The 15,349-nt window shown below is 41.6% G+C and overlaps 1 long non-coding RNA gene across 7 annotated transcripts; it reads right to left on the reverse strand.

The window, feature by feature from the left end:
- Window positions 1–2,720: 2,720 nt before the first annotated feature.
- LOC118716544 lies at window positions 2,721–13,113 on the reverse strand. Of its 7 annotated transcripts, XR_006741304.1 has the most exons (6): window positions 12,449–13,113; window positions 10,962–11,095; window positions 5,971–6,275; window positions 4,722–4,826; window positions 3,947–4,016; window positions 2,735–2,769 (listed from the first exon to the last, which is right to left on the reverse strand). It is a non-coding gene; the product is annotated as an uncharacterized LOC118716544 (long non-coding RNA). The 7 variants fall into 7 exon arrangements; XR_006741299.1 differs by lacking the exon at window positions 4,722–4,826 and having other exon boundaries at window positions 2,721–2,769; window positions 12,449–13,108; XR_006741303.1 differs by lacking the exon at window positions 4,722–4,826 and having other exon boundaries at window positions 2,755–2,769; window positions 5,239–6,275.
- Between the last annotated feature and the right edge of the window lie 2,236 nt (window positions 13,114–15,349).

A 15,349-nucleotide genomic window follows, 5' to 3' on the forward strand; every position in this document is an offset into this window, starting at 1 on the left:
TGCCTGATACCAATAGATGCATGTTGGCATCTGCACAGCTGCCATATTAGGATTTTTTTTTTGAAGCATTGAATAATGAATGAGATTTTGTCTCTACTAGCACTGAGTTTTCATTTAAGTCCTGTCAGTGACTGCTGACTTGTAAGGCACCAGAACAATAATCCGCCTACCACTGATCTTTCCAGTTAATATTCATGAGCACCTGAAATAACCTGTCAGATGATAGAGCCAGATTCTTAGTGAACCAGCTATCCCATGGATCTTGTCTTCCCACCAAGCAGGAAAAGGGGTCCTACCCTTGGATGTCTTCTTACATATGACTCCAGCTCGACAAGGGCAGGTGACGATGGTGAGGCTGATTCCCACAAGCAGTGCTGTCACGGTAAAAACCAAGAACCCACAAAAGCTCTGATCTTGCTGATGAGAAAAGAAGCCCATGGCAGTCCAAGGGGAAAACTGTTCTGGCCCTAACCGGTTTGGCTCTGTTGATGGAGGATCAGCCTGTGGACTGAAGGGTCCCAGGTTCAATTCCAGTCAAGGGCATGTACTTGGTTGCAGGCACATCCCCTGTAGGAGGTGTGCAGGAGGCAGCTGATTGATATTTCTCTCTCATTGATGTTTCTAACTCTCTATCCCTCTCCTTTCCTCTCTGTAAAAAAATCAATAAAATATATATTTTTTTAAACTGGTCTGATAGAAATCTCAGTGCTTTGATCCATCATACCTGAGAAATTGCAGTGTGGGGGTTGTCTCTGTCAGTCAAAGAGCCATTTATTTCATCATTCAAGTACGCATTCTGATTCAGCTATGGGTGAGTTATTCAATAGGTTTTCATAGTATACAACAGACCTCACCCAAGATACAATCACTATTAGAACTGGTAGAGGAAGGGACTACTCTCATTTATCACTGTGCTGCCTGTAAGATCCATCCATCCATCCATCCATCCATCCATCCATCCATTCATTCATTGGCAAGCTTGTTCTGAGAACAGTATCAGACCCAAAGAAGAATGCTGCTCCCCTCCTTTGTTCCTTCCTTCCTCCTTTCCATCCATCTTTCCACAAATATGAAAAGAGTATTTACTGTGTCTTATGTGCTAGAGTTAAAATGGTGAACCAAGCTTCAGTGATATATTCTAGAACAGAAATTCTTAACCTGAAGCCCATAGACACCCCTTTCCTTGAATCTGTGGTAGGCTGTACTAAGTGCTCTGGAATATAGAACCTCTGCCTGCAGTCTAATGGAAGAAGTCAAAGCCAACCACACATAAAAAAAATATATAACCAAGCCGAAACCAGTTTGGCTCAGTGGTAGAGCGTCGGTCTGCAGACTGAGAGGTCCCAGGTTCGATTCCAGTCAGGGGCATGTACGTTGGCTCCGGGCACATCCCCGGTAGGGGGTATGCACAAGGTGGCTGGTTGATGTTTCTCTCTCATCAATGTTTCTAGCTCTCTATCTCTCTCCCTTCCTCTCTGTAAAAAATAAATAAAATAAAATAAAAAATATTAAAAAAAGAAGAAATATATAACCAAAATTATTTCCATTAGAGATCAAAACCTAAATAAAATGAATCAGGGTAATGAGATAAAGTGTGAATGCCAGGAGATGCTGTGGGACATCTAGGGGGTCTAAGAGGTCTCTCTGAGGAAGTGACATTGATGCTGACACCTGGAAGAACATAATAGACAGAAAGGTCAAAGACCCTGAGATAGAAACAAGTAAACCCCCAGTTCCCTTTAGTCTAAGAATCCAGGCCACTTAATTAGTGGATTGTTTCCCTGCTTTTGGAGAAAGAAACAAATCACAGGAGTCAGGAGAGGAAACTGAAGATGATTTGAGAGTCAAATTGTCACAAGTGGCCCAAGGCAGCAGGGAGGATATGGACTGAGGGCCTTGATATATGCCACGTGCAGACCCTCCATGGGTGGTATATCTGAAGGTCAGGGGGCACCTCCATATCTTTGCGCCACCCTAAGCCTTTCTTAGGCCAGTTCATCATGGTCTGCCTTTTCAGACAATAAGTTGCTATAATCAGAAGTCTCTCCTTGTACCTAGAGAGGATCCACAAAACAATTATCGCCTGAAATCATGGACCCTAGTCCCGATTTTCAGAGGCCAACAGCAGTGAAATGACCTCGCTACTCTAGGGATGAAAGAATGTCAGCTATTTGCCTCTAAGTCACATCTTAGTCTTACCTTCCAAGACCCCTTAGTGGGCACAAGAGTTCTGCTCAACCATAAGAGTTCTCCTAGCTGCATCCAGGGAAAGTTATTCATTTACTCTCATGCCTTTGACCTTTAGGAAAATTACCTTTTCAATAAATAAATAAATAAAATAAAATAAAAAGACAACAAAGCTCCTCTCTGACAGCAGCCTCTAAGACCTCACTTGTAGCTTATTAAAATCTACAAAAATCTTACCCAGTAGCTATTAAACAAGCTCATACTTTTATGTCTAGGGCATATCACAAGGTCATTGAACATTCAATCCAACACCCTATAATAAATGTTGGCTAACTTAATGCACAATCCAAGGATCCATTGAGAGATAAATGGATAAACAAAATATATATCCATACAATGGAATATTATTGAGGCATGAAAATAGTTGAAGTACTGATATATAATATGAATAAACTTCAAAAACATTATGCTAAATAAAAAAAAGCAAATACAGAAGGCCATATATTGTATTATTCAATTTATTTGAAATGTCCAAAAAAAGTAAACCCATAAAGACAGAAAGCAGGTGGTGGTTGCCAGGGCCTGGAGGAAGAAGAAAGTGGAGAGTGACTACTTAATGGGTACAGAGTCTCCTTTTGGGATGGAGAAAATGTTTTGCCCTGCGTGGGCCTATGTTGCTGCTGCTCTGGGGCTGGGAAGGGCAGGAACATGCCAGGGCTCTCACTATAAGTATGGGGTCCACTATTGCTCAAGTTCAAAGCCAGAGCCCTGCCAATGAGGAAATAGGAGACATGTTTTATCTATTGTGGGATTTGGCAGACTCACAGCTTGCAATGGCAGGGTTGTGGCAGGGGTGGAAAATAGAGTATCTAAGACACAAGACAGAGAACGAGAGCCTGACCAGGAGTTGAGGGGCATTCCAGGGAAGGTGATGACATCTGCCTTGTGAAAGCCCATGTCTTGAACTACTTTTCTTTGTGTGATGCAAGGGAAAGTTCATGCTAGCCAGCACCTCTGCCTTTGTTCTTACACCATGATTCCTTTCTGAGATTTTCCCCTCTCCCTTCAGTAAAAAGCTTCACATGCACATTGCAATACATGTTAGAATAGTGGGTATCAGCTTCCTATTGCTGCTATAACAAATTACCACAAACTTAACGACAAATAATATAAATTAATTATGTACAATCCTGTAAGATCATTAGATGCATGTCTTGCTGGGCTAACATCAGGATTTGGCAGGACCATGTACCTTCTAAAGGCTCTGGGGGAGAATCCATCCTTTGCCTATTCCAGCTTCTAGAGGCTGCCCACATTCATTGGCTTGTGGTATTTTTTTATTTTTTATTTTTTTATCTTTTAAGCCAGTAATCAAATTGCTCCAAGATCATATCTCCTATTTTTCCATTATCATATCTACTTTTCTGACTCTCTGTCTTCCTATTCTATCTTGTGATTACGTGGTGCCCACTTTGATAATGCATGATAATCTCCCCCATTTATACCGTGTTTCCCCGAAAATAAGACATCCTCCAAAAATAAGACCTAGCGCATGGGAAGATAAGACATCCCCTGAAAAAAGACCTAGCACAACTTTGGGAGAAAAAATTAATATAAGACACTGTCTTATTTTGGGGGAAACAGGGTAGATCCTTAAATTATTTACAGCTGCAAAATTCCTTTTGTTATATAAGGTAACATATTTGTAGATTCCAGGAATTAGGACATGGACATCTTTGGGGGACATTATTCCGCCTACCACAGAGTGGCTGGAGAAGGAGACAACTGCTGTGCACGATCATGATGACCATCAGCAGAGAGACCCAGACCTGGAGGGTGCAAGAGAAGAACAAAGTGAGAGAGCCCCAACTTTTTTATTATTCCCTAAATTAGCAAAAGCTACTCTATTAAAATAGAAAAGGAGTCCAACAATATGTGATTATAATAACAACTAACCGGTATGAAGCATTTACTAGATCCCAGCTTCTAATACAAAAAAATATATATTGTATGTGGTATTATTAAACCACATTATATAAATGAGGAAAGACAGATTATTATTCATAAACTAATAGAAATTACCTGAAATCTCACAGCTGGTAAGTACTGCAAGTGGCATTTGCATCTATTGTAGTTCTATCTGATGTGAGAGCTAAGCTCTCAATCTAGTGTTGTATTAGTGTGGGCTAAGTGCTGAGCACCATCAAACTTAAGCTGGTACTTGGGCTGTTTTCCCCTTTTGGCAATTTAAGTTTGGCAATTCCTTCTAAAGTGATATTTAAGAAGAAGCCTGGAGTAGAAGAAAGAGCCTTGGGCCTGAAATCAGTTGATTTATTTCTTGTTTATATGGCAGTACAATGTGGATATATGTGGGCAGCTTCCCCTGAGGTGATTCTGGTCCCAGACTCCTTCCACATGTGGCTCTGCTATCTGCTAGGCCTCAGGGTCCCTTGCTTCCAGAGGCAGATAGGAAAATAGGGGATGAAGAAAGCATGCCTGTTTTTAACCACCTCCTTACAGAAGAGATGTGTCACCTCTGCTCACATTCCATTGGCAAAAGTTGGTCAGATGGGCCCATCTTAATGCTGGAGGCGGAGAAATCTGGCTCCTGGCTAGACAACCACTTCCCAGGAACAATGCTACACATTGAATGGGAAGCATAAATGTGGTAGACAGTTGACTATCTCTGCTATGACAATACTGATACACGAATGAATGAATCAGTGAGGAAGGGAGGAAGAAAAAAATCTTGCTTCTCACATTCCTACAAACAAAAATAAAGGATGCTATCTATGTAAATGTGCCCACTGGCATGAGGAGAACTAAATCACCTCAGTAAATAAGAGAGGATCCAGGCTTGCTAAAGTCTCTATAGAGTTATCAAATGGTATCAAGACATTCTATCTTTACTGAGAGGACACAGTGTACAGAGACATCTAGTTGTGTGTGTGTATGTGTGTGTGTGTGTGTGTGTGTGTGTGTGTGTGTGTCAAGACCCCCCAATGTTTTGCTGGACCCTTGGATGTCCACTGAAGACTATATTCCAATCACCTTCAACTCTAGTTGTAGCCAATGTGTTCCAGACAATGAATGTAAACAGAACTGCAACATGAATCTTCTGACAAAGTGTTCTCAAAGAAAGGGGGCTCCTTTTCTTCTTCTTCTCCTTCCTCCGGGTGGAGAGGTTGAAGAGCCATTTTAGATCATGAATAGATTTGGTGGAGGAACAAGCTAAAGAGGGAGCCACAGTCCCTGCTGATTGTGAGGTTGCCAAACCAGTCTCAGATTGCTCAAATCCAGATTTGGTTTACATGAGATACACACATTGCTATCCTGATTAAGCTACCACTGTTCGCCACTGTTTTCTATCACCTGCAGAAGGTCCTGATCCTGACTAAAAACCACAACTATCTCTGAAAATCAAAGGATTTGCCTGGAAACCTCGTTTTCATCACTGGCGTTTCTGCCTTCCCGCCCTCAGTCACCTCAGCTGGTGTCACTGATGGCAAAGCCTGCTGGGCAAGCTCTGAAATGACTTGACAAACAGGAAGCACTCAAGGGTTTTCTCACAGGCCTTGCCCACAAGTTGCCTCACTGTCTAGCCAGTTTTGCAGCTGCGTGACTCTGGTGGGTTGAATTAAAAGTACAATAGTACAATTCCTTCCAGACAGCTCTCATCTGTTTGGATATTGCATCTTCCTATTACCCTTGTCCACCTGTAAGGAGAGAATATCAAAAGTGACCCAGTTTCTACTGACACTTTCACATTGAGATTTGTCTTACCTGATACCTTCCCAGTTGGTACTGCTAACCAAGATAACCTGCAATTCTGGGGTGGAGGCTGACATAAGGCAGGCTTCTGCTGATGCATGGTGATGATAGTTCTGTGGAAAGTTTTGCTTGTCTGCGAGGAACGCAAACTCTCAGTTTTGACTTCTGTGGAATTTCAAAGCTTCAGGACAGCCCATTGGCTCCAGGCAAGGCCCCAGTGGGATGGCTGCTGACTTTTTCTTCTCAGAGCAGTGGTTTGCAATTTTATTTGACAACAAATGCTTAGAGAAAGTGATGCGTCTTTATGAACCATCTCCCTAGACAAGAAATACACATGTTCACGCAACTCAAAATTTGCCCATAATTTCCTGAAATTCTAGGACCCCTGAATTCCATCCATGAGTCCGGAATCCCAGTTCGGAAATCTTGCTTCTGAAGCCCAGAGCAGATTTAATAACCTCTAAAGTTATTTAATTTCCCCTTTGAGATAGATTTTTCCCTTTGTCCCTCCTAAGCAGAGTAGACCAAATCAATTCTAGAGCTTGCTCACGGGCTTTACTGTTAATTATGACCAACAATGAGAGAAATGCCACATACCCTCCCCACTTCCTGTTCCAAAGTTCTTCATCTGAAATTTAAATCCCAACTGCCTCAACTTTCCTGCCTTATCTCACACAAACACTCCACATGCAGTCACGCTGGACTGCTTACCTGCAGTTTCCCACACATCCCAAGGTGCCTTCTGCTCTCTGTCTTTGCTCAGATAATTTCCTACCTCTAGACACCTCTCATCAATCACTGTCTGTCAGAGTACCACTTCTTCATCAAGATTCTGGGGAGAGGAGGGGAGAGAAGAGATGTCTCTACAAAGATTTCCTTCCTTTGTGCTTTCAGTCTGATCTGAACACCTGTTATAGAACATTTACCTTCCGTAAAGGATTATTTGGTCTTCCATGCAGGAAATTATTTGAATTATTGAGGTCTGGAATAAGAATGATTGGGTGTCATTCCTAGCTCTACCTCTTTCCTACTCTGTGATCTTATATATGTTTCTTAACCTTTCTGTGCTTCAGTTCTCTCATTGATAAAATGGACACAAGAACAGTTCCCCTTACATAAGCTTAAATGAGCTAATCCATGCAAAGTTCTTAGTGTAGTACCTGGCACACTGAAAGCATTTGATAAGGAGTAGTTATTTTTAGTTCAGTTAATGGATATTTTTGACCCCATTGCCTAACATTAAGCTGTTAAGTAGTTGAGGGTAGAGTTTGGGTCTTAGTCATCACTTTATGCCACATAGAAGCTAGCAAAACTACTTTACACACAGTAAATAACCAGTATATGATATTTGAATGAAAAATGAATCATTCATAAAAATGTCATCTCAGAACTTTAGACAGCATTGTTGTCATCTATATTTTATGATTACATGAAAGGCCATGGAACAGTAAGATGGATGTTCTATTGAGACTACAAAGTATTCTGGGTCTTGAAACAACATCCTGATCTCAATTCTCTATCCTAATTCCAGGACTTTTTTAAAAAATATTTTTAATTGATTTCAGAGAGGAAGAGAGACACAGAAACATCAATGATGAGAGAGAATCATCCATCGGCTGCCTCTTGCATGCCCCACATTGGGGATCAATCACACAACCTGGGCATGTGCCCTGACTGGGAATCAAACTGTGACCTCAACCACTAAACCATGCCAGCTGGGCATTCCAGGACTTTTATTCCAGAAAAGAAAATGACAAGAATTCCCATCTTCTCCAATTATAATTCAATTCCTATTCAATTATACAAACATTTATTTAACAACTATTGGGTGCAAGATACTGTGGTAAGGGGTAGGGTTCAAAGATATCTTTCTTGGGCTCCTGCAAACAAGCTGTCCTCCTGGCACTGGAATTCAAGCTCAGGATCCAGATTATATACACATTTTTAAATTCCTTCAGTTTGAAGCCCAATGGCATGCAGGATTTTCCTCTCTTGTGACAAGGGATGTATACCTATGTCAAATGACAGAATAGTATGTTATACTTCATTACAAAATAATTATCCTGTCTAATAAAGAGGGAATATGTTAACTGACTGCCACACCCTCAAAGATGGTGGCGCCCACAGCCACAAGATGGCAGCACTCAGTCCCCTCAGCCCCTCCAGGGTAGCATGAGTGCAGCCACTTCACACACCTGCCTCCGGAGTCCCCCAGTCCCCTCAGCTCCCCACTGCCATGGGCTGGACCGAGGGACGACCAAACAACTGAACAAGCAGGCTGAACAACTGAACAAGCATGGCGGGCGTTGGCCATGGAGGGATGGTGGAGCAGGTGAGTGGGGCGCCAGGCTGGTGGGGGGTAGATGGGATGGTAGGCTGGTGAGGGGCAGTTAGGGATGACCAGGCTGGTGGGCGGGGGCAGTTAGGAGCAACCAGGCTGGCAGGGAGAGGGCAACCTGGCTGGTAGTGGGGGGCAGCTAGGGGCAACCAGAGTGGGGGGAGGGGCAATTAGGAGTGATCAGGCCAGCATACAGAGGTAGTGAGGGGCAATCAGGCCGGCGGGGGTGGGGGAAGGGCAATTAGGGGCAACCAGGTAGGCAGGCAAGTGAGCGATTAGGAGCCAGCAGTCCAGGATTGTGAGAGGGATCCCGGATTGGAAAGGGTGCAGGCTGAGCTGAGGTGACTGCCCCTGCGCACCCCCCTTCTCCCCCATGCACAAATTTCATGCACTGGGTCTCTAGTAATAATAATACATAGAAAATGTAGTAGACCATTTCTGACCATTCAGTCCACTGAGCAGACCCTAATATACCCCTTGCCACACAGAAATACTAGATACAATGTAACAAAATATTATCCACATAACCAAATTTGATAAGAAAAAAATGGATCTTCAGGTGCCAAGAATGGCATGAAATCAAGCCAGAGGAATAAATATGAGCTGATACCAGAAGGAATCCACAGACGTTTCCGATGGAGTTATGGGCCCTTTAGGCCAGGGAACTAGTTTCCTAACACCTACAGAAAGCAAACCAAAAAAATGTGAGTGCAGGCCTTTAGGAGGATGGAACTGAACTCCCTGCATAAATATACCATCTGCCTGGGGTTTTGAGAAAGGGAAAAAAAAAAGTCATCTATGAACATCAAAACTCTGAGCCTACACCACACAAAGTTTGGGTATCTTAATTTATAATACTTTAATGATTTGGAACCTCTAGCAGCATCTCTCTAGGTTTCTCAGCTAGATTAGAGGCTAGCTGGTAATAGATAGATAGATGATAGATAGATAGATAGATAGATAGATAGATAGATAGATAGATGAGTATAACCCTAATATGCAAATAGATGGAACAGTGGAACAACAAACTATGACGTGCGCTGACCATAGGGAACATGGCGGGCGTTGGCCATGGAAGGATGGTGGAGCAGGTGAGTGGGGCGCCAGACCAAGGTGGAACACCCGTGACTGTCATCAGGGCATGCCTCTGGTGGTTACTGAAAATTCTTTGCTTTCACATGCCTCAATACCACTAGGTGCTTGCACCTGCTGCCGGCACCAGCCCCACTCCACCCCATGCTAATCCATGTAATCTGACTCTAAATCCAGCCCTCTTTTAATGAGAGAGAGGGAGAGAGAGAGAGAGAGAGAGAGAGAGAGAGAGAGAGAGAGAGAGATAAGCAGAGGAGATAACAAGAAGCCCTGGAGTGAAAGCCAGGAATTCCAGAAACCAGACAGATGCTGTGAAGACTAGGGCAGGCCAGAACTACAATAAGATAAGAGGGAGTATTGGGAACCACATTCATCTGGAAGGTGCATGCCCACCTAATTATAGCTCTAAATTATTGGTGGAACACAGTTGTGTGGGCTTGGTATTTTTAGGCTGTTTTAATTTTAGGAGGAGTTGAAACCTGGACTTTTGTGTGAAATCATTCTGATTTTAAAATACTGTGAAGCTCAAACTGAACATGCCTGCAGGAGGCATGTGGGCTGCTGATACAAATTTGCAATCCTCAGTCTAGATGAAATCGAGAGCAGCAGGGAAGATGCACTGTTGTCAATAGAGACCTATGCTCGTAGTGTGCATAGCAAGTATCTTGGCTAGGGCCTGCGTAAATAATCTTGGCAACAGTTATCCAACATGAACTTTGATGAGTCCATGAAATGAAGAAGTTGGGATCAGTTAATGTATAACTAGCTTTATTTTCCCCAGGGTCACTATGTGCTGTTAAAGCAAAGAAGCAACAAAAACAGCAGGAGGATAAACAGCTTCCATCATGATCCCTGAAAACCAGCAAGGAACCCAAATGGCCTACACATTACTGACTAGGCTGTTCTTCCACAGAAAATACAGTCAAAAGATAAGCTGATGATGGCCCTTAACTTAATTCAGATTTCCATTAGAGCACTGTAATCACTTTCAACATGCCAGCAATCATGGGAAAGTTCATCTTTATCTCCAGATGGGTTCCTTTCCCTAGTATTTTTTCATCTAAAGGGTAGAAAGATGTCACAAACTGTTCTTCCAAGAGAGAAGCTGTCATCCAATAGATGTCTGCTTCCGTTTCAGTCCCCCTAATTCTGGAGATGCCTGGAATGGAGAAATTCTTCACAGATTTTTCTCAATTTGGCCTCCCCCACCTGAACAACACGCCTCAAAAATTGTTGGGACATTTTCACTATGGTGTTTATTTACTCAATTAATAACTAGCAACTCAGTCACCAAGGTCTTCAGAAAAGCTATTTTGTGGAGCATATTTCTGATTTGAGGTCCTAGAATTTCTCTTTTACTCATCTGTAATTTTTAAAAGGCATCAGAAGCCAATAGCAGAACTCAATAACAACCTTTGCATATCCTTGGACTGAGGAAAGAGGAATCATTTGATTGCTGTCCTGGCCAGCTAGCATGTTTACCTGGCTCTTATATCAGTGAGGCTAGGCTACTTCCTGGAACAAATAACCCAGTAGTTTCGATGTACTAACGGAATGAAAATTTATTTCTTACTCCTGTCACAGGGCAATGCAGGTTGGTGGGATGGGGGAACGTTGAGTTCTGCTCCGGTGAATTAATCAGGGACTCGGGATCCTTCCATCTTGTGGTTTCACCATCCTCTTACTCCAGAGGTTGGCAAACTTTTCCTGTAAAGGGCCATAGTAAATATTTTAGGTTTGTGGGCCATATGGTCTCTGTCACAACTATTCAACTCTGCCACTGTAACACAAAGCAGCCATAGACAAGGTGTAAATGAATGGGCAAGTCTGTGTTCCAATAAAACTTTATTTACAAAAACAGGCAGTGGGTTTCAGTGTGCCAAATCCTGCTCTAAGGACCTTGCCCCTCTTTGCCTTCAGACAATGGGTAGAGAAAGAGTGAGCACTATGGAAGAGGCACAGGTAAAATTAATGCCTATTCCCATAGAACTGTCATGAGGATTATACTAAACAATGTTTATAAAGTGCTTATCGCAAAGGTCAGTATATAGAAGATGCTTGATAAATGGCACTGTCATCTTTTTTATGCAGAAACAAAGTACCTTTGGTATTTACAGGAGGAAGTGACATGTGCCGGGTGTGGGGGAGTAGGGAGACCAGGGGTAGGTCAATGGGGGGAAAATAAGATATGTGTACTATTATTTGTAATACTTTAAACAATAAAATTAAATTAAATTAAAAATAAAAATTTCGGTAAGAGAAAAAAAAATGGGCTAGAGTACAAATAAAACAATGTCAGGAATGAAAACAAAAAACAAACAAAACGAAGAAACAAAGTACCTTTGATATTTACAGGAGGAAGTGGTCATACTGAGGGAGATCAGGAAAGGTTACAGCTGATTTTCTGAGGGAGAACAAGATTTTAACAAACAGAAATAGGTTAACGGCTTGAGCAAATGTGTTGCAGCTGGAAGCATTGTAGGTTTAGTAAGCGTGTGCAGTTCAGTTTGGCTGTTAACAATCTGGGGTTATGTGAAGGAATTGTGGGAATATAAATTTGGAAAGCTAAGAATGCTTTCAACACCAGGTTTAAAGTTCAGTGGCAATGAGCCACTGGAAATTGTTGTGAAGTACTAGTATACATGCGAGTCCTGTGTTCCAAAAATCCTGTTTGTAAATTTGTTGTGTGAAACACAGACTATGTTTTCTGAGTCCCAGATTAGTCAACAGAAGCTTACTTATCAGGTGTTTATAACTGTAAAGAAGAACTGTTTTACCCAACCAGCATGCCCAGAAAATTATTCTGCTATAGAGCCATATAAATGTTGCTCTGTCATTGTCTTAATCCAAAATAGGCTTTCCTAAAACAGTTCCTCAGTTAATCTATACAAATATTTACAGCCAACTATTGAAATTCCGGTAAGAGTATGCATAATAAATATAGACACATTTTTTTTTGCCAACTCATTTGGATACTGAGAAATGATTTGCATAAAGTTGGAACCATGAAGTCAAAAGTGTGTTTAGCTGGGCCTTAGATCCCTAAAAAGAAGTACTTACCCCTAATTGATGCAAACCTGTTGGCTTGTTTGTCAGAACCCATCTGTGTTGAAAGCATTGGCTTTAACTGCCTTCTGTGCAGGAATCCCTTCTTCCACCTGCTGCTGGAGAAACCTGTTCTGATATTCAAGTAATGTCTACCTAAATTGCAGTTGAGTGGAAGCCTCAAAATGAGAGGACCCAAGACCAGTGCCTCATTCTAACAGTTACTGTTAACAGTCATTTATTTACTCATTAATTCCACAGATATTTTTTATGAGTATCTGCTATGTGCCAAAGACCACCCTGGCAACAGAGGAAGTAGAGACAGTCCACTTGAAGCAGTATTTTACGCTATCATCTTCTAAGTTATTCCAAAGAGATATCTAAGCAGAGATGCTAAAACAAACAGAAGTTTTACAGAGAATGGGGGGCCAACGTCTCAGGTAGGGAGACCAGCAAATATCAAAAGCGTTTGACCACAGAACATTGTGCATATTCAACAAATATTCTGCTAAGTGGATGGGTGGGAGTGAAGAAACCTTCCTTGGAGGCCCAATATTGTCCTCTACCCGAGGGAAGCCAGTCAGTCCTTCTTCCTTACAGATCTCCAATGTGGTTTGTAGTTTTATCCCAATTCTACTTCTGGCTCTCCAGAAGACATGTTAACTTTTTCTGACTTCGTTAAGTTAGACCCCTTGTGGAATCAAAATGTACTCAGTGGTCAATGTTGGTCCCTCTCAAGCTCAATCTATTGTCTCTTCAACATGACCTCATCATTTTTATCCCTTTGTCTCTCTGCATTCTGAGTGTGAATTCTTTAAAACTATCTTCCAATTCATTAATTCTCTCTACAAGGATAAAATTTTATATTTCAAAGACTTTTTTTTTTCTATTTTTACAGGATTTCTAATTTATCCTTTTTCACTTCAGGTTTCATTTCTATTACTTTTGTCCTATAATTTCTTATTTTCAATTATGTTATGCCTTCTTTTTTCTCCTTGATTATCTTAAAATTTTTGTCAGGTAAATTAATGAATAAATCAATCAATCTCATTTATAGTGAATTCATGTCTTTCCTGTCATTAGATTCCTATTGGCCATCTCTCTTTCTAAGAGTTTTGAAGTTGCCTCTACTTGGTGCCCCAGAACTCAATGCAGAACACAACCTCATAAGAACAGCTTAGAGATGCCCCATAGTGATAACTGGAGCATTGCCCATCATGTCACTGAGTCAGTAGGCAGCTTGGCTCAGCTGCTGGCCAAACCACTGGGCATGCATCCAAATCAGGCATGTGCCAGGATGCACAGGCTCCAAGCATTAGTTGGAAGCAGGTTTTTCCCCTCCTAGTCATTTTTTATGAGACACTGAGTGCATTCCAGCACCTGGCTTCAAGTCACAATCCTGTGTTCAATTCTCCAACTCCCATGGAACACTGTTGAGTCCCTGTTACTTGAAAGAGCCAAGCTCCTGACTGCTACTGCCTGCTTCCAGACCTAGAGCTCAGCAAGCCTGTAATTCCAGCCCACTTACCACCTATACTGTTTGTTCATTTCTGATAGACAGGAATACTTATTTATATCTTTAGACCACTGACTAAATATATAACCAACGTTTAACCTAATACACTTTTACTATTTTAATTTATGAGAGCTGCAATAACAGAAGATTTCATTTCATGGGGGGAGGGGTGTTTGTTTTCTTCTTTTTTATCTATCAAATCTGCATTTTAGAACAATCAGGAATGTGTCAAAATATTAATTAACTTTTCTAATTTGACCAGAAGTCTGGTCTCTCCCATAAAAAGTAATTCTCATTCATGGTAAGTTAGGAGAAAAATAAACATTGAAGATGCAGAGTTCTTAAAATCAGAGAGAAAGACCAAAGGAAAGAAGTGTTACCCAACTGTTAAACAGACCAAACTGAGAACAATGGTGGAGAAGGAAATAACCAGGTTGAAAAGGGGGGCAAAATGGGATTAAAGGGATCAAAAGGACGCTGTTTAGAAAATGTGTTTGCCAAACCTGTTTCCAGAAACAACTTCAAGAAGTGAATGTGAGGTCCAGGAAAAAAAATAATAAGCTTATATGTCAAGTGATTGCAAAGAAAGCAAATTTGACCTAAACTCTGGATTGCCCTGGGAACTCATCAGAAAGGTCTTTGTTTTTCCTAAGTGCAACAGGAAATAACTGGGTTCAAAGAAGTAGGTTCAAAGAAGAGGGTTTATGTTAATCCATCTCAGGTTGACACTCTATAATTCCGCTATGTGTGCCCCTTCCTGTATGTTGCCTGACGGTAGAAGTTCTATCCAAAGCTTCTCCACAAAGAGTCGAGGAGACTTGACTCCCTGACACTATGCGAGGTGCTGGTGGTTCACCACAGAGGAACCCTAGAAAGGGTTAAGGGATAAGACCATGGGAGAAAGAAGAGAAATCTCTTGATCTGGTGATTAATCACTGGATGATGACCAGAAGAAACTGATGGGAACTGATGGTTTGAAATGTGCTCTTGGGTTTTCTTATTCAACTCAGGATGCCCTTCTATCAATTAGCATCTCAAACATACAAAGACTCTTCTGCAAAATAATACATACCACTTCTGTTAATTCACAATAGCATCCTAATAATTACTATGCTTCACACACACAATAATAAAGACACCTAAGGAATGCCCTTTGTTCCCTCATCAGAGATGATATCTAATTACATGCTAAGTTTTCGCTTTGCCTTTCTGTCTTGGTTAACATTATTATCTTTTTTTTAATCCTCACTGGAAGACATTTTTTCCTTTTTTTTGTTTTTTGTTTTTTTAGAGAAAGAGAGAGTGGAAGGGAGGGAGGGAGGGAGGAAGGGAGGGAGGGAGGGAGGGAGGGAGGGAGGGAGGGAGAGAGAGAGAGAGAGAGAGAGAGAGAGAGAGAGAGA

This window comes from Pipistrellus kuhlii, unplaced genomic scaffold, assembly GCF_014108245.1.
Source record: "Pipistrellus kuhlii isolate mPipKuh1 unplaced genomic scaffold, mPipKuh1.p scaffold_m20_p_12, whole genome shotgun sequence".
Taxonomy (NCBI): domain Eukaryota; kingdom Metazoa; phylum Chordata; class Mammalia; order Chiroptera; family Vespertilionidae; genus Pipistrellus; species Pipistrellus kuhlii.